Source organism: Lepidochelys olivacea (assembly GCF_965140295.1).
Source record: "Lepidochelys olivacea isolate rLepOli2 genome assembly, chromosome: 1".
NCBI classification, from domain to species: Eukaryota; Metazoa; Chordata; order Testudines; family Cheloniidae; genus Lepidochelys; species Lepidochelys olivacea.
The window spans coordinates 231,230,475-231,248,630 of NC_140411.1; the positions used below are offsets into that span (position 1 = coordinate 231,230,475).

The 18,156-nt window shown below is 44.1% G+C and overlaps 1 protein-coding gene across 3 annotated transcripts in view; it reads left to right on the top strand.

The window, feature by feature from the left end:
- The window catches only part of PACSIN2 (protein kinase C and casein kinase substrate in neurons 2), a 127,355-nt gene that overhangs the window by 39,475 nt on the left and 69,724 nt on the right, over positions 1-18,156 (top strand). The window contains exon 1 of one of the 3 annotated variants that reach the window (XM_084617219.1): positions 5,874-5,966. The exons of the other annotated variants lie outside the window; for them this stretch is intronic. The gene's annotated coding sequence lies outside the window, so the exon portion shown is untranslated. Of the gene's footprint in view, positions 1-5,873; positions 5,967-18,156 lie in introns of those variants that run through there. 3 annotated transcript variants of the gene reach the window in all.

Below are 18,156 nucleotides of genomic sequence, written 5' to 3' on the forward strand. Positions count from 1 at the left end.
CAAAATGGTGGCTAATCTGATTGGGCAATCTGCCCCCATCTTTTGCTAAAGCCACCAATAGCTACCATTTTCAGCCCCACACTGTGTAAACCACATGCTCATGTACTATTTTTCTTTCCCCTTCCCTCAGCTGTTCTGCTCAGCGAACACTACCGCTGCTGTTTGCTGACTCAAAATGGTGGACAGCCACTGCTCGACCCTCTCCCATGTCGTATTCAAATAAGGAAGACATGTTTTTGAGTGAAATGCAAAAGTTTATTGAGCTGCGGTTACAGGGAAAAAAGTTTTTGATTAGTTTTCTCATTTATGTGAGGTAGACATCAATGTTGCATGCCTGTAAAGCTGCAGAGTATCTCCCCTGTAAATGCCCTGTGCAGAGGGTGCTCTAGATGTAGACAAGCTAAGAAGCTGCCTAGGGTGGCAGATTTCTGAGGAAGTATCTTGGGTTGGCAGGCCATATTTGAGTGGCATGGCAACCCTGTGCACCAGGTTGCGGTGCAACTCACTCAGATTTGTCCCAGCTACTCCTCTGTCATGATGGGGCAGCTGGGCCAAATTTCAGCAGCATTTTGGGGGGGTGGGGGGGAGGAGGGAAGGGGGCAGTACACTGAAGTGCTGCCAAAGGCAGCAGATTTTATTGAGCCCTGTAACATACATTCTTACGGATGCGTAACAGTGAATGCTTCAGGCCATCATTGCAGAGCCCTATATATTTTTCTCTGCACTTTCAACATGTCTGCAGGAGAAATAAAGACAATTATAAGGTTGAGAAGTTGCTCAGTTTTTATTGGAGATTGAGGAATAGCTGCATGGCCATCCCCACCAGTGTACCTTATGACTCCCCTTCACTCCTGCAGCACTCCTGGGGTAGGGGGGAACATCTTGGTGCATAACTTCAGTGTATCTTGCTGGTCTGCCCTTTGCCTTTTTGTATAAGGCCATTCTCTGCCTCCCACTCATCTTCTCATCTTCCCACCTAGCCTCCAAGACACAATGGCAAAGATATGCAACAGAGACTGCACAGAAAAAACTCGCTGTGCACATACCACTTAACATCTCCAAGGTTCCCCCAAGAGTGGGAAAAATCTCAGAGAGGTAAAGCAAGAAATGCATGTAAAAAAATAATCCTATACTCTCTCTGGAATATGAACAATAACGACTTGTCATTTTTTTAATACCTCTGCACCTGCACTGGCCAAACCTGAAAGTACACACCCTTATTAATGGAGGAGCAGCTTGGGATTGGGAATTACGTTTCCAGTCTGGGAACAGGGTTGGGAATTATGTTCTCAGTCTGGCTTTGCTGCCCCTTAGAGATCGTTATACGGTGTTGGAGGGTTTATTGGAGTTACTCTGGGGTTGAGCTAGATAGTAATCCTCTCTACATCCCCTTTAGGATGACATTACACTGAGAAGATGAGTGGGAGGCAGAGAATGGCCTTATACAAAAAGGCAAAGGGCAGACCAGCAAGATACACTGAAGTTATGCACCAAGATGTTCCCCCTTACCCCAGGAGTGCTGCAGGAGTGAAGGGGAGTCATAAGGTACACTGGTGGGGATGGCCATGCAGCTATTCCTCAATCTCCAATAAAAACTGAGCAACTTCTCAACCTTATAATTGTCTTTATTTAAAAATATCAGTGAAGTCTTCAGTTTAAATCAGCACAAATATAAATGCTTAAATTCCCTGTAAATGCATGTAGCAATCAATATCCCCTTACAGTGTTGGCAACCTCATGCTGCAGTGTGAGAATCTGAAAGTGAAATTGGCTAGAACAGTAGTTCTCAAACTTCCGTGCACCGCGACCCCCCTGAAATTACTACATGACCCAGGCTGAAGCCCTTGGGCTTTTGCTTCAGCCCACCTGGCCACAGCAAGTCTAATGCTGGTTCTGGCACTTTGGGGTCCCGACCCACAGTTTTGAGAATTGCTGGGCTTAAAATTAAAAGTGAATGAGGAGGCCTAATCTGGACCATGGTTTAAGTTGGAATAGCATTGGAACAGAGTTCAAACATGATCCAAAACTCAGCAGTCTCTTTTCAAGCTCTGTCTTGTCTTTGTCTTTATCTGCAGTGAGTTTACCTTTTGAATCTTATTATCTATATTTATACTCATCCTGTCATATTGCTCAGGCTTGCAGGAGTGAAATCAGGAAGGCCAAATCACACCTGGAGTTGCAGCTAGCAAGAGATGTTAAGAGTAACAAGAAGGGTTTCTTCAGGTATGTTAGCAAAAAAAAGAAAGTCAAGGAACGTGTGGGCCCCTTACTGAATGAGGGAGGCAACCTAGTGACAGAGGATGTGGAAAAAAGCTAATGTACGCAATGCTTTTTTTGCCTCTGCCTTCACGAACAAGGTCAGCTCCCAGACTACTGCACTGGGCGGCACAGCATGGGGAGGTGGTGACCAGCCCTCTGTGGAGAAAGAAGTGGTTTGGGACTATTTAGAAAAGCTGGACGGTAACAAGTCCCTGGGGCCGGATGCTTTGCATCTGAGAGCGCTAAAGGAGTTGGCCAATGGCTCTGCAATCACATCCGCCATTATCTTTGAAAACTCATGACGATCGGGGGAGGTCCCAGATGACTGGAAAAAGGCTAATGTAGTGCCCATCTTTAAAAAAGGGAAGAAGGATGATCCTGGGAACGACAGGCCAGTCAGCCTCACCTCAGTCCCTGGAAAAATCATGGAGCAGGTCCTCAAGGAATCCATTCTGAAGCACTTAGAGGAGAGGGAAGTGATCAGGAACAGTCAGCATGGATTCACCAAGGGCAAGTCATGCCTGACTAATCTAATTGCCTTTTATGACGAGATAACTGGCTCTGTGGACGAAGGGAAAGCAGTGGACATGTTGTTCCTTGACTTTAGCAAAGCTTTTGACACTGTCTCCCACAGTATTCTTGCCAGCAAGTTAAAGAAGTATGGGCTGGATGAATGGACTACAAGGTGAATAGAAAGCTGGCTAGATTGTCGGGCTCAACGGGTAGTGATCAATGGCTCCATGTCTAGTTGGCAGCTGGTATCAAGTGGAGTGCCCCAGGGGTCGGTCCCCTGGCCGGTTTTGTTCAATATCTTCATAAATGATCTGGAGGTTGGTGTGGATTGCACCCTCAGCAAGTTTGCGGATGACACTAAACTGGGAGGAGTGGTAGATACGCTGGAGGGTAGGGATAGGATACAGAGGGACCTAGACATATTGGAGGATTGGGCCAAAAGAAATCTGATGAGGTTCAACAAGGACAAGTGCAGAGTCCTGCACTTAGGACGGAAGAATCCGATGCACCGCTACAGACTAGGGACCGAATGGCTCGGCCACAGTTCTGCAGAAAAGGACCTAGGGGTTACAGTAGACGAGAAGTTGGATATGAGTCAACAGTGAGCCCTTGTTGCCAGGAAGGCCAATGGCATTTTGGGATGTATAAGTAGGGGCATTGCCAGCAGATGGAGGGACGTGATCGTTCCCCTCTATTCGACATTGGTGAGGCCTCATCTGGAATACTGTGTCCAGTTTTGGGCCCCACACTACAAGAAGGATGTGGAAAAATTGAAGAGAGTCCAGTGGAGGGCAACAAAAAAGATTAGGGGACTGGAACACATGACTTATGAGGAGAGGCTGAGGGAACTGGGGATGTTTAGTCTGCGGAAGAGAAGAATGAGGGGGAATTTGATAGCTGCTTTCAACTACCTGAAAGGGGGTTCCAAAGAGGATGGCTCTAGACTGTTCTCAGTGGTAGCAGATGACAGAACAAGGAGTAATGGTCTCAAGTTGCAGTGGGGGAGATTTAGGTTGGATATTAGGAAAATCTTTTTCACTAGGAGGGTGGTGAAACACTGGAATGTGTTACCTAGGGAGGTGGTGGAATCTCCTTCCCTAGAAGTTTTTAAGGTCAGTCTTGACAAAGCCCTGGCTGGGATGATTTAGTTGGGGACCGGTCCTGCTTTGAGCAGGGGGTTGGACTAGATGACCTCCTGAGGTCCCTTCCAACCCTGATATTCTATGATTCTAAAGAACAATTTGGTGTGTTTAGCTTAAAGGTTAAAGTTAACTTAATTAAAAATATAATTTTCTTATCTATTTTAAGCACTAGAATGTCCTTAAATATTTTTAGTCTCAGATCTGAATAATTTTCTGTTTTCTTGTAATTCTAAAGTACCTGCTTCAACCTTTCAAATTTTGATTTGGAAAGAGTTTGAATAAAAAGCTCCATTGTTCATGCATTTAAAAGGAACAGATCACTGTTTTGTTAAATGAAACAAGAATTAGAAAGGCCAGGTGTGTCTTTCATGCGGATAGTACTGAAAACTACATTCCTCTGAGCTCTGGAGTCAGTAAGTTCTGCACCATTGCTAAAAAAAGTTCTGCTGGATAGAGGTAGAAGTGATTGTTTTAAGGTCTGATCTTTTTGAACCATTGTGGTTGGAAATGAATATTTTCCAGTTGCATAAAGTAACTAAATAGTACTAAATGATAAATAGTCATTAGCTTGATAGCACAAAGATAACTATTAGACTGCACTTTTAATATCTTTTGGGAGATGGGTGTGGTGTCTGAAGAGTGGGTGTACCTTGATGGTTTATGCAGTCATTATCTTTGAGGGTTAGACCTTTTGTGTCCCAGAAGGGTATCTATCAGTGACAGCTGCAATTTCTTCTTTTGGGCTCAGTCTCAACACCTATTTAGATGTGTTTAGGCCGGTCTACACTTAAATCTTTTGCCAGTATAGTAAGGTTGGTTAGGAATGTGACTTTTAATGACATTTCTATATTAGTAAAAGTCCTAATATATGGATGCAGTTATATCATCAAAAAAGTGCTTATGCCAATATAGCTTATTTCACTCAGCAAACCAGTATAACCGAACTGTTTTGGCTGGTATAAGCTGTGCCTACACTAGGAAAAGGTTTTGCAAGTATAACTATACTAGAAGCCTTTTCTAGTGTAACCTGGGACTTAGAAAATATGGGAAGAGGACACAACCTCTATTCCCTGCCCTAACCTTCAGAAAAAAATCCCAATGACACACTACATAGGAAGGTCTGTGTCTGCCTTTCTCTCCCTACTTCCTCCAGTTTGCTCTGTTGCTGTGGGGACCAGATTTCTTATTATTTCCCCACCTACTCATCTTTCTTCATTTTTAGGTTTACCTACGTTATTTCAAGCAGAGCCTTCTGTTGTAGGCATGTCATGCCAGTCAGTCCTCGCTAATAGTAACAGAAAAGAAATTTCTGCTAGGGATGGTTTCAGGGATAAAATTAATCTAAACGAAAAATCACTTATCTGAATGGTTACTACTTTAAAAAAAAAAAAAAAAAAGCAAAAGCTCTCGTTGCACTTTAAAGTGAAACAATTTAGTTTTCTTGAAATTGGTTACCTTTATCCTACTTCTGTTCCATGTCAGCATTATATTAGTGATTATAACCCCCCCATACTCTTCCTGAAACACAGTAATCCAGCTTTTTAAGTCTGTAAAAATAGAAACGTCATAGCTAACTCTTAACTAGGGGTGTGCATGTGTATTTGTGGAAATTGGTACCACAACAGTTTCAATTTCACTGGTATAGTAAAAGAAAGAAAAAAAACAACTCCACTTTCTCCTTTAACTCTTCACTAGGCTAATCATATACTTAAAAATGTCTTCAGTGAATTCATACTTTGAATGAAAGATTTACATTTTGAACATTCAGATTTATTATAGTATGTAGGAAAGGCAGTCCCGACATATTACTGCGGTACATAAATATCAGGAATGGTTGTGGAAAAACCTGAGATCTGTGAGAGCACTGCAATGTGAAGGAATGACCTTAGTTTGAGCTACAAGGATTTCAGCAGCCAACAGGAAATGATGAAATGAGCTCTGAGAGATTCTGCTTGTGGAACTGGAGGTCATACAGAGCTGTGTAGGGAAAAGACAGGTACTGAAGCTGGTCTGTGAAGTTATGCAACTGAACTTGGCGTCTGAAAGAAAAATGTGAGTTACTTACGGTGTACATTTTATTAAGGTAGACCTTATGCAAACTGCATGTTTAATGAATTGTTAAACAGCTTTAATTTTTTTCAGAGCAGGTTTCAGCTGCTTTGTACAAATAGTTTGAAATTATTTTGGCTGAACTGATATTTAGCTAGCAGCGTGAAAAAAATACTGAATGAGTTTGGTAAAATGATACCCTACCTTATTAAGAGAGGGTAGGGTATTAGCTAAAATCCATGGAAACATTCTTTCACTTTATCAGTATGGTGATCATATTATTTGTGGATTTATGCTTTTGCTTAGCATTGTTTCTATTTTTGTAAGTACTTTACAGATATATGCTCTGTCAGATTCCAGAGTACCTTGCATGACAGCTTATCTTGAAAGAGTTTTCATCTCTGGGGCAATACCTTTATTACGATTTTCCAGTTTCCATCTATAATCATAGAATCTTGGTGTATTCATGTCATTCTTCTTGCAGCTAGAGAAGTAGTTACTTTGCCAAGATTGCTGTAAATGGTGTTTCATGCCTTTCTGCTAGGGAATACACAAAATGCATGTCCCCTTCTTATTCTACCATCTTTACTACTTATCCCCACTCCCTGCCTAACAAAAACAAACCAAAAACGCAACCATTTAGGGGCTAACAGCATAACTTCGTCATGCTTCCAAATACCATTGGCTGTTGTGCAAACCATAATACTACTTTCAAACCTGAGTTTCCTACATAAAAAGATGGAAGTAAAGCACTGAGAAAACAGTTTTTAATATTTAGCCTACATAAAAGTTGGTGTAAGTAGACTTATATTGAAGTAAGATTTTTGCTATGAGGAGGTTTCATATGTGGGCATCTGTGTAACTTACTGTCCTTTCAATTATCCCAATTAAATCAACTGTGTAGCTATTTCTCAGTGTCATGCTTTAATTTATAGCCGGCGATATGGGACAAAGATTACACAGTGATACACTCCAGGTTTCTATACTTCTGGAAATTAATAGTTTTAAGATATAGTAGAATTATTTATACTTTGCAAATTTTCAATAATAGTTTCCATATGCACTGTTTAAAATGACTCTGCTACAGAGAAGTTGAATGTTAATGTTCGGGACACCAAATTGATTTAATTTCTTTCAATACCAAGTTGCTTGAAAGAATTGCTGACAATTACATGCTTTTCAAAGGTAACCTGATTGGGTGGGGGGGAAGAAATAGTCTTGTGCCCCTTTTTGCTGCTTTATGACATAAATGTGGCCTGAAAGGTTTCAATCACAAGAGCTCTGCTTGGTTTTTTATGTTAGAAATTAAGGTCAGTCAGGTTGGAAGACTTTGACAGGAGAAGCAGTGAAATGGGTAATATCACAAGAGCCAAGGGAGTGAAAGTTGGGCAATTGAAATGGGAAGGGATTATTCATCAGACTGAACTTTCTTTAAACATGTTTAGCTTCAACAACTAATAGTTTAAAGAAAAGGAGCCTTCACTAAAGATTCAACACTTCTGCTCCTTCAATTAAGATACTAAAACTCGAATTGTTCCTGAGACCTCTCAGTAGTTCTTCAGCAAAAACAAGGAAGGACAGTTATGATATACCTGTTATTTCTAAAGTAAATAAGCAGTTAGAAAATCCCAAAACTTTTAAAGAAGGCCTCCAGGATTTTTTAATAAAAGAAAGTTTAATTCTGTGCAGATCATCTTTGAAAGAGCTACAATACTGCAACGTTCTGTACAATTTTTCAGTCTTGTAATTTGAATATTTTAATCCTTGTCTGGGATAGACATCTAATTTTCATAGCAAATTTCAGATGTCAGAGGGGTATTGCTCAAATGAAAGTATATGGATATGTCATCTAAACTGACAATAGTCCATTCTTTCTTTTCTAATTATACATGTGCTTGTGCTCACGCACACACTGTATTCATATAAATGCTTAATTCTTTGGATACTGCGTGAACACATCCCACTCTTTCATTTGACTGCCAGAATGGAAAATGCAGGTATTCTGTGAAGATTTAATATAGGATGAAATAACTGGTGTTCTGGTGAGTGTTCAGGTTTTTTTGGGGTGGTGAGAGTACAAGAGGAAAAGGAGAAACTAATCAGCTCTAATTACCATCATTATTTAGCAAAAGTTTTGTCCATTTAAAATGCTCTTGATTTTACACACAATTATATTGCTGAATGACTATAAAAGTTATATAATCTGAAATATTCCCAACTCTCTTCACAAAAGGTAAAGACAAGTTGGAAATAGCTTTAAACTTTCTTGTTGCCTATGTTTCAGATTACTGAAATGGAGAAATAACTACAATTTCAAATTACTATTCATTATTTAGGATGTCTGTTTCACTTATTTACATTTCACTCAGGTTGGTCAAAAATGTTTGTTTACTTTTCTTTCTAGCTCTTTTGCATTAGGTGCAATATTAGTGTTTTTTAAATCAAAATGGTCATTTTGAAATTTAAAAATTACATTGCAGGGAGTCTTGTAAAAAGCCTTAATTTAAAAACTTAAATATAAACAAAACAGAAACTTAATATTTTGGACCTAATTACCCAACAGATTGGCTGTTTATTTTCATGGTTTCTCTTTTATAGCAGCAGAAGAGAGTTGCTGTCAAGATGGGAGACCTGGTTGTCTCCTAATTCCCTCTGACTTCATCCTGTTATTTCTGTTTAGGGTTTCCAACTGTCTAATTGGACAAACCCAAACACCCTTGCCCCACCCCTTTCATGCCCCTTCCCCAAACCCTGCTCCTTCTGCGAGGCACTGTCTCCACTCACTCCAGCCTGTCCCTCGCTCTCCCTCACCCTCACTGACTTCTACTGGGCAGCGGGTTGAGGTGCAGGAGGGGGTGCAGACTCTGGGCTAGGGGGTGGGGCCGAGGGGTTCGGAGTATAAGAGGTGGTTCCGGGCTGAGCCTGGGGAGGTGGTTGGGGTGCAGTGGGTGCAGGAGGGGGTGCAGGGTGCGGGCTCTGGGAGGGAGTTTGGGTGTGGCTCTGGGCTGGGGTGAGGGGGTTGGATTGCAGAAGAGGGTGAGGGGGGCTGCGCTTACCATGGGTGGCTCCCAAAAGTGCATGGCACATCCCTCTGGTAGCAGCTCCTGCAGGGGAGCAGGGAGCTCTGTGTGCTGCCCCTGCCTGCAGGCGCTGCCCCCACAGCTCCCATTGGCCGCAATTCCTGGCCAATGGGAGCTGCGGAGTTCGATGCTCGGGGCAGTGTGTAGAGACCCCCTGTCCTCCCCAGGGGCAGCAGGGATTGTGCCGGCCGCTTCCAGGAGCGGCGAAGGCAGTCATGAAGCCTGCCTTAGCCCCACTGCACTGTCAGACTCTTAGCACCCAAAATCTCCCGGTTTGGCTGCAGTAGCCTCTGGGAGATAGGGCCTGATTCCAGGAGACTCACGGCGAAACTGGGAGGGTTGGCAACCCTACTCCTGTTGTATTTGCCAGGAGGTTTGATACTCCTTTCTGTATTCTGTGAACCATAATGAACATCTTAATTCAAAAGCAAATGTTGTCCACAGCAGGAATTGAACCCACCACATAGTAACTTCTCTTACTACTCTGGCTCAAGAAGGTGTCTTTCCATAAACCCTGTATCTAGAAATGTGTGGAGCATGGACTAGCTTGATGCTGGCAGTGGGTAAGTCTATACTGCAGTGTAAGCTCAGAGGTCAAACCCTGGATCAAGCGTAACGCCATTTCTGTCTACACGCAAATCATGCTAACTCAGGGCTTGGACCCAGGGTCCCAAGAATTGCACAGTGATGGAAGTTCTGAGCCTGAGGTAAGCCTGACCCAGGGTTCAAGAATTATTGCTTTGCAGTGTATATGCCGTCACACTGGACTTGTGCTCTGGAAGTCCTTCAAAAGTATCCCACAAACCCAGGGTCTGACTTTTTGTCCTCTGGATAGTCAAGTTTGGTGGACAGTCAGGTTTTCCCAAACTGCACCATAAACAAAGGGCTAGTGTGGCCCCTTTTGGGAGGGCTCTAGGAAGTCTGGGATATGGGTGGTTGGACTCAGTCCTGCACATTGCAGTGTAGAGCCTGGATCACCAAGTTGGGACCCAGGGTTCAACAATTCCTAACCTGGGGTTACAAATGAGGGTAGACATTCAAGCCCTAGGTTAACAAACCCAATGTCTGCAAACTAAAATTCTTATAACCCTGGGTTTACATTACAGTGTAGACCTACTCAGTATTGGTCTTGGGCCTCACTCTCTGCAGTCTGTGCAGTCTACTGTGATTGCAGCTTAGTGGAGACTTTAACTTTTACTCTACATTTGTAACTTACTGTACCTGTAACGCTTTACATTTTTTCTCCTCTTCTGTTCCTTTTTTCTAAAATTTAAGCTTTTTTCTAGAAACTGAAACTAGAAGGGAGCAGTTATAGCTAACATATAGGATGTAGACTTGACTGTGTGAATGCTGGAGTATGAAACTTCAGGCAATGAACTCTTAGGGGTAGCACTGCTTTTTGTTAACGTTCAGGCTTTAGAGAGCTTCTAGAGGCTGCTGCATGACACTTAACGTACTGTAGCTTGCTTTTGCCAAGCTATTCTTGTCCGTTAGCTGGCAAACAGACTGTAGCACAGTTCCTGTGCCTTTGAAAGGCTTCAAAAACATAGAATCACTTCAAAATACTTTTGAACCAAAGACTTGGGAAAAGTTTCTTTGTAATGATAAAATTAGTCTCGGACTACCTTAAATCAGGTTAGCCATGAATTGTTCTATATTAAATTGAAGTATGCTAGAAATTGTGCTTGATGATGAAACATGAAAAAAATATTTGGGTCATCAATGTCAAATGTATTAAAATTATTTTTAAACAGCTTCCTAGGAATGTTACTTTTATACACTAATCAAATAAAATGGGAATGCTTGTTTGGTCCAACACTATACATACATGTTCCTGAAAGTAAACTAACTGTACTTTTTACCTGTCCTTTTTTCCTGGCCACTGCGTTGTGTAGTATGTAGACATCAACATTCGGTATTCTTCAGAGCAGCATAGCCAGTAAGTGGACTCTAGGGGTGAGACACTCCACTAGACTTCTCAAATTCCTAGTAATTATGTTTGCATATCTAGAAACTATTTGATAGAGAAATCAAAGATGGAAAACTTGGAGGAACAGAGGGCAGGGACGGGGAAAACTTCTCTCTATCCCAGTACTTGGTTGATACCTTTGTGTGTTGAGATACATAGAAATAAAAAGTTAAAACAAACAAAGAACCCCAACCATTTAGATTTTGGAATTTTGCAGAGCATCTATAGTGACATTTCATACCCATAAACAAGAACACTTCTCGTTTAGTAGTTTGATACTCTGAAACCTGTCAATATTGAATCAAGACTAACAGCCGTGTTAGTCTGTATTCGCAAAAAGAAAAGGAGTACTTGTGATACCTTAGAGACTAACCAATTTATTTGAGCATAAGCTTTCATGAGCTACAGCTCACTTCATCGGATGCATACTGTGGAAAGTACACAAGATCTTTTTATACACACAAACCATGAAAAAATGGGCGTTTACCACTACAAAAGGTTTTCTTCCCCCCACCCCACTCTCCTGCTGGTAATAGCTTATCTAAAGTGATCACTCTCCTTACAATGTGGATGATAATCAAGTTGGGCCATTTCCAGCACAAATCCAGGGTTTAACAAGAACGTCTGGGGGGAGGGGGGGAAGGAAAAAACAAGGGGAAATAGGTTACCTTGCATAATAACTTAGCCACTCCCAGTCTCTATTCAAGCCTAAGTTAATTGTATCCAATTTGCAAATGAATTCCAATTCAACAGTCTCTCACTGGAGTCTGGTTTTCAGGTTTTTCTGTTGTAATATTGCAACTTTCATGTAGTAAGCTATTACCAACAGGAGAGTGGGTTTGGGGGGGTGGTGGTAGGGAGAAAACCTGGATTTGTGCTGGAAATGGCCCAACTTGATTATCATACACATTGTAAGGAGAGTGATCACTTTAGATAAGCTATTACCAGCAGGAGAGTGGGGTGGGGGGAGAGAAAACCTTTTGTAGTGGTAAACACCCATTTTTTCATGGTTTGTGTGTATAAAAAGATCTTCTGTACTTTCCACAGTATGCCTCCGATGAAGTGAGCTGTAGCTCACGAAAGCTTATGCTCAAATAAATTGGTTAGTCTCTAAGGTGCCACAAGTACTCCTTTTCTTTATTCAATATTGAGCGTTAAGTGACTTTGCATCATGGATTGTTCTGCAGTGGAATCCTTGAGGGCATCTGAGTAATGCTTTCACTAAAAACTGCTGATTTGACCAGAAGCATTATTGATCAGGGAACCAGGCAGCAAACATACTCCAGGGAGTTAATGTATCTGCTTTTAAAACATAACAAATACAGCCTTTTATAATATGGTAAAAGTAACTTAGGTCTCAACCTTTTAATTTAATTTTAGTTCCAATATTTACCTGACTGCTGTCTCCTCATATGAAGAATCAGATTCTGCTTGTTAACTGCAGAGATTGTGTAAAGCAGTGTTTCTCAACCTTTTTGATACCAGGGATTGGCTAGCTGCCTTCCTAAACTGTGTCAAAGAGATCTCAGGGACTGGTGCTGGTACATGGATTTCATTGAGAAACACTGGCTTAAAGGAATGGTGGGAAGGCAGTGTTAACTACTCTCAGATATCTTATTGGCCTGAAAGAGACACTAGCACAGCGTTTCTCAAATGCTGCCACTGTGGCTTTTCTTGTGGCCGCAGCCTCCTGGGCTGTGATTTGGCGGTGGAGGGGAAAAGCAGTGCAGCTCCCACTCCCCCGCAGTTGGTCCTGGATACACTGCTTTGGAGTTGGTTGCTGGGGCCTCCAGCAGGGGTTGGGCCCTGCCCCTCTCTGGGTACACCTGGGGCACAACGCTGGAGGAGCAGGCAGCCGGTGAGTTTCCCACCTTCTTGGGGTGGTGGGGCTCAGGCTTTGGGCGGTAGGCTCTGGCTGTGGGGTTTGGGGCTCAGGCCCCGGGCTTCAGCCACCCAGCTTCAGGCTCTGTCCCTGGGTCCCATCCCCTGAGCTTCAGGCTCTGGTCCACAGCTGCCTCCCTCAGGCACCCATCCATCCCCATCGCCCCTGACTCCCCAACCAGGGCTTAATTTGTTCCCAGGCTTGCCAGGGCTGAGTAAGTCTGCTGTGAAAAGTGATACTTGCATGTTTAATATCAGTTTTCATAACTGACATACTAGCTAGCAGTAAATAAATGACCATGATTTGGACGTGTATATGTGCATATCTATTTGTTTTTCCTGAAGCTAATTAAGTATTTTAGGAAAGTGTCGGAGTGGCCACCAGCGAGAGTTGATGGCCGCACTCTGAGGCCACCAAGTAATTTGTCCTGAGAACCCCTGCACTAGCAATCCATGTTCTGTTGTGGTTCAGCTAATGAGTCTGACCTTTGCAGACAGCACTGCATTAATTTGTTATTTTAAAGGGTGTTGCCATCAGTCAACCATGTAGGTTGATATTTTATGGAAAATTAGTTGACTCCTAATATTCCTAAAATTGTTGCACTTAGGTCAGATGTTGTCTCAAGCAGCATTGTAACTGTACATAAATATGCATATTTGAGTCTTTCTTTACATGTGCCAGAAATATCCGTTGCACTGTAAAGGGAGAAAATTGAGCTCATTTGCTACTTTACAGTGCTATAATCCTTGATGTGTTTGCTCTAAAATAGCTCTAACTCAGGGGTGGGCAAACTTTTTGGCTTGAGGGCCACATCTGGGTATAGAAATTGTATGGCGGGGGTTGCTCACAAAATTGGGGGTTGGGGTGCAGGGGCGGGGATGAGGGCTCTGGCTGGGGATGAGGGATTTGAGGTGCAGGAGGGTGCTCCGGGCTGGGACTGAGGGGTTTGGAGGGGGATCAGGGTTGGGTTGGAGTGCGGGGGGGAGGGATCTCAGGGGTGCAGACTCCAGATGGTGCTTACCTCAGGCAGCTCCTGGAAGCAGTTGGCACATCTCCGCTCCGGCTCCTATGTGGAGGCACGGCCAGGAAATTCTGCGCACTGCCCTGTCCGCAGGCACTGCCCTGGCAGTTCCCGTTGGCCATGGTTCCCGTGGCCAATGGGAGCTGTGGGGGGCGATGCTAGGGGCAGCATGCAGAGCCCCCTGGCTGCCCCTACGCATAGGAGCCAGAGCAGGGGACATGCTGCCGCTTCCAGGAGTTGTGCGGAGCTGGGACATGTGTGCACGGAGCGGCCCCCGACCCTGCTCCTTGGCTGGAGCGCCGAAGCTGGGCAAGCTAATTTCCCTGTAAGCTGTGCAATGGCGCAGCAGCCTATGTAGCGCTGCACAGGTGCTTAGGGAACCTGTCTGAAGACCTGCTGGGGGAGAGACGCCCCTTCCCTGACCCCAGCTCACCCTGCGGCCTGGACCTGCTGCGGCTGGAACGGCCCAAGCCCAGGCGTGGTCGGAGTGGCCCAGACCCAGCCACGATCAGATCAGGCCCAGGTGTGGCTGGAGCAGCATGGCCTGGCCCAGGGGAGGAGTGGCTATCCTTCAGCCCCAGAGCTCCTGTGGTGAGGACAGGTGCCTCTCTCCCCCCAGCCCAGGTGATGCTGTGGGAAGAGAGCACTGGGGGAGGCTTCTCTCCCCAACGTGGCCCTGGAGCACCCTCCTGCACCCCGAACCCCTCATCCCCGGCCCCACCCCAGAGCTCACACCCCTAGCTGGAGCCTGCACTCAACCCTCTGCCCTAGTCCATAGCACCTCATCCCCAGCCAGAGCCCTCACCTTCTGCACCCAGTCCTCTGCCCCAGCCCTGAGCCCCTTATCCCTGCCCCCACCCAAAGCCTGCACCCCCAGCTGGAGCCCTCACCCCCTGCACCAGCCCTGAGCCCCTCATCTCCGGCCCCACTCCAAAGCCTGCACTGCCAGCTGGAGCCCTCATACCCCTCCATGGAGGTGTCGCACATCACCTCCATATTGGTGCACATAACAAAATTCATTCCGCACCTGGGTGGGAAAAATTAGAGGGAACACTGGGAGCAAGCCCCTAACCCTGCTCTCCATCGGGAGCTCGATGAAAAGTTCTGACAGGCCAGATATGGCCCGCGGGCTGTCGTTTGCCCATCCCTGCTCTAACTGCACAGAAAACTATGTAGATATCTCTTTTGAATTTAAGTTACAGTGAATGTCTTGGCATAATTTGTCAGTTAAAATATAAACAAAATTGATGTCTGCTGCAAAATACTGAGGGTTGTGTTTTCATGGAATTGTGGTATAGAAGTAGAGGATATGGTCCAAGTTTAGTACAATTAAACTACTTCTCAGTAGACTTGTTTTCATCAGTGATGAATCAGATTTGTTTCAACAATTTCCGCTGATCATCTTTGTGGATGAATAGGAAGGTGGTTGGAGGTGAAGGTCAGAGGAAAGAAAAGAGATTTGCAGAGACAAGGAAGAGAAACAAGAGGAGGATGGGAAAGGAAGAGAGCAGAAATGGTGACTGTAGAAGGGAATACTTTCTCACTGAATGACACTGACAATATGGTACTGAACAAATAACTAATAGTTCAGTTACTATATAAAGGCTGTAGTCTACCCTTGATTTTTGTACAAATCTCCAACTGACATTGGTGGCTGTCCTGGTACGTATTGAGAATAATATGGAGTCCAAACGTATAACATGGCCCACAGCTGGCAAAGTTAAAAACGGAATTGAGCCCTCTCCCCAACACTCAGCATTTTTATACTACTTTGTACATTCACTGTACTACTCTCATTGACTTCACTTGAAGTTGCAGAAGCATTTTCAAACCTGACCCATGTGTCTAAAGTTGGGCACCCATAAAATAAGCAACAAATAGTTAGTGGCCATCTATGAAAATTTTGGCATCTGTAACTTCCCAGCATCACATAGGAACTATATGGCAGGATTCAGTTCTCCAGGGTATTGTTCAAGTGCTTAAATCACAAGAGGATCCTTTCTCTTCCTGTAATCGTCTGCTCTATTCACTACACACAGTCCAGCTATTGCAACAAAGGAGGCAGGGATCCTACAGACAACAGCTTCATTCACTATACAACCCCGTTCATTTCCTGAGCACTGTGCATCCAGGACACTGAATGAGGCAGGGAAAAACCCCCAATGATGGTATAATTAGACTGTGTCATAATGCATAAGCACAAGGGGTCTGAATTACATTTGCACAGCTAGCCTTCATTCTGGCACTTTCTAACTTTTTAAGTGCTTGACTTTTGCAACCTTAATGTTCTTGTAATATTGTTTTTTGGATGTAAATTAAAATAAAACTAACTCTAAAGATATCATTTCAATGATGTTAACTCCCCACATGAGTCGTCAGCAGTATTGGATCCTTAGATCTATTGTACAGACCTCTACAACTTCAACTACAGAGGTAACTGATATCAGTAGTAGGCTGTTATCCTTTGTGGGCTAGTAACAAGAGGGGGATGAGACACAATTTGTCAGTAGGTTTCACAGCTGTTTGCTAGACGGCAAAGGAATGTTGAGACTTGGAATCTTGGTTCTATTTCCAGGTTTTTGAACAGGTGCTGTAGTGGGTTAGATCTTTCTTGCCCTGTCCACCCCAAATGCTCTCTCTGTCTCCTAATATTTACTCCCAACAGCTTGTGCCTGTGTGCCATCTCCCTGCCCTGTTCCTCCCCCCTCCCTTGACTTATCCCATTGAATTCCAGTCAGGTTCCCTCCTCGTTAATACCAGCAAGGGAGAATTGAAAGCACAGGAGAGATGGGATCCCTGCATTTAATTCCTACTCTTGTTGCCACAGAGGGCCCTCATTGCCAGGAGAAGCTCCTGAGCTGGAGCATGCCCATTAGACACAGAATCTTCTGACAATTTAGCTACTAAACTCTAACAAGCCTCTAACTGTGCATACTGAATCCCCCTTACCCCCCACCCCCCGGCCTATAATTTAGCCAAATTTGGATGGATTTTCACTGAGAAGACAAAATTCTCTGCCAAGTTTCTGGTCCCTGCTCCAAATCAGAGAGATTAGAGTTTTCCAGCGAAACAGTTGTAAGACATTTTTTAACATGGGCAAAACTTATTCTTCCTTAATCTCATTCCGAGAAACAGCTGAAATGTTTAAATAAATACATTTTGCCTTCAGGCAGACACCCACCAGGAGACATTTCAGCCTGAATTGTTGAAGTTTGGCATTTATAAACAACTAAAACAGCGTCTTTATAATGGGAAGTTTTAGGCAACTTAACTGTTGGTGTTGCTATCAGCTCTTCTTATGACACGTTTCATTTTGGCTGCTGATATTGGGAACCCTGTGGACAACAGTGACACTGATGAGATTCATGTCCATTTCATACTACTGCTAATTGGGAAAACTATGAACGGCAAAGGTAGTTAAGGCGTAGAGCAGTAGAAACTTTTTTACAGCATCGAGAAGCTTGGAGTAAATATAGAGCAGTGGTGGGCAGCCTGCAGCCCGCGGGCCAGATGCGGCCCATCAGGGTAATCTGCGGCAGGCCGCCAGACCATTTGTTTACATTTCCATGACTGCCTGTAGCTCCCAGTGGCTGCGGTTCGCTGTTCCCAGCCAAACGGAGCAGCGCGGAAGCTGTGGCCAGGCCTGCGCCGCTTCCTGCAGCTCCCATTGGCCGGGAACAGCGAACTCTGGCCACTGGGAGCTGCAGGTGGGCAAGCAAATGTAAACAAACGGTCTGGCGGCCCACCAGCAGATTACCCTGACAGGCCACAGGTTGCCTCCCACTGGTATAGAGTAATGAATCCTTAACTTTTGTATACAGGATCCACAGATCCATTAACCAGTGAGCTCTCTGTCTACATGAAGCTGCGTAGGCTGAGCCAGACTTTTTAGTTACTGATTGCGAGATACGCTGAAGAGTGTACCAGTTTTCATTCTGCCTCCGTAGCTGGTAGCTGCAGGACTGTTTACCAAACTTCCTGTTGCAGAGCAAAAACATTTTATACAATTAGCCTTCTGTAGTTTCTGGTCCTCTCCTACATTGCGAAGTTGAGGTTCTGGTTCTTGCCTACTGCCGAGACTCCATTGGGGATTGTTCTCAGCCCCTGCACACTCAAAAATGCAGCGTAGAAGAGAAGGGGAAGAAAAAGGGAAAAAGCACAGATATATGCTGTTTGTTCCAGCTCATTTGGAATGCCTAGATGGGTTAGATGGCCTGTGCCTGCTAACGGTGGGTGTGGGG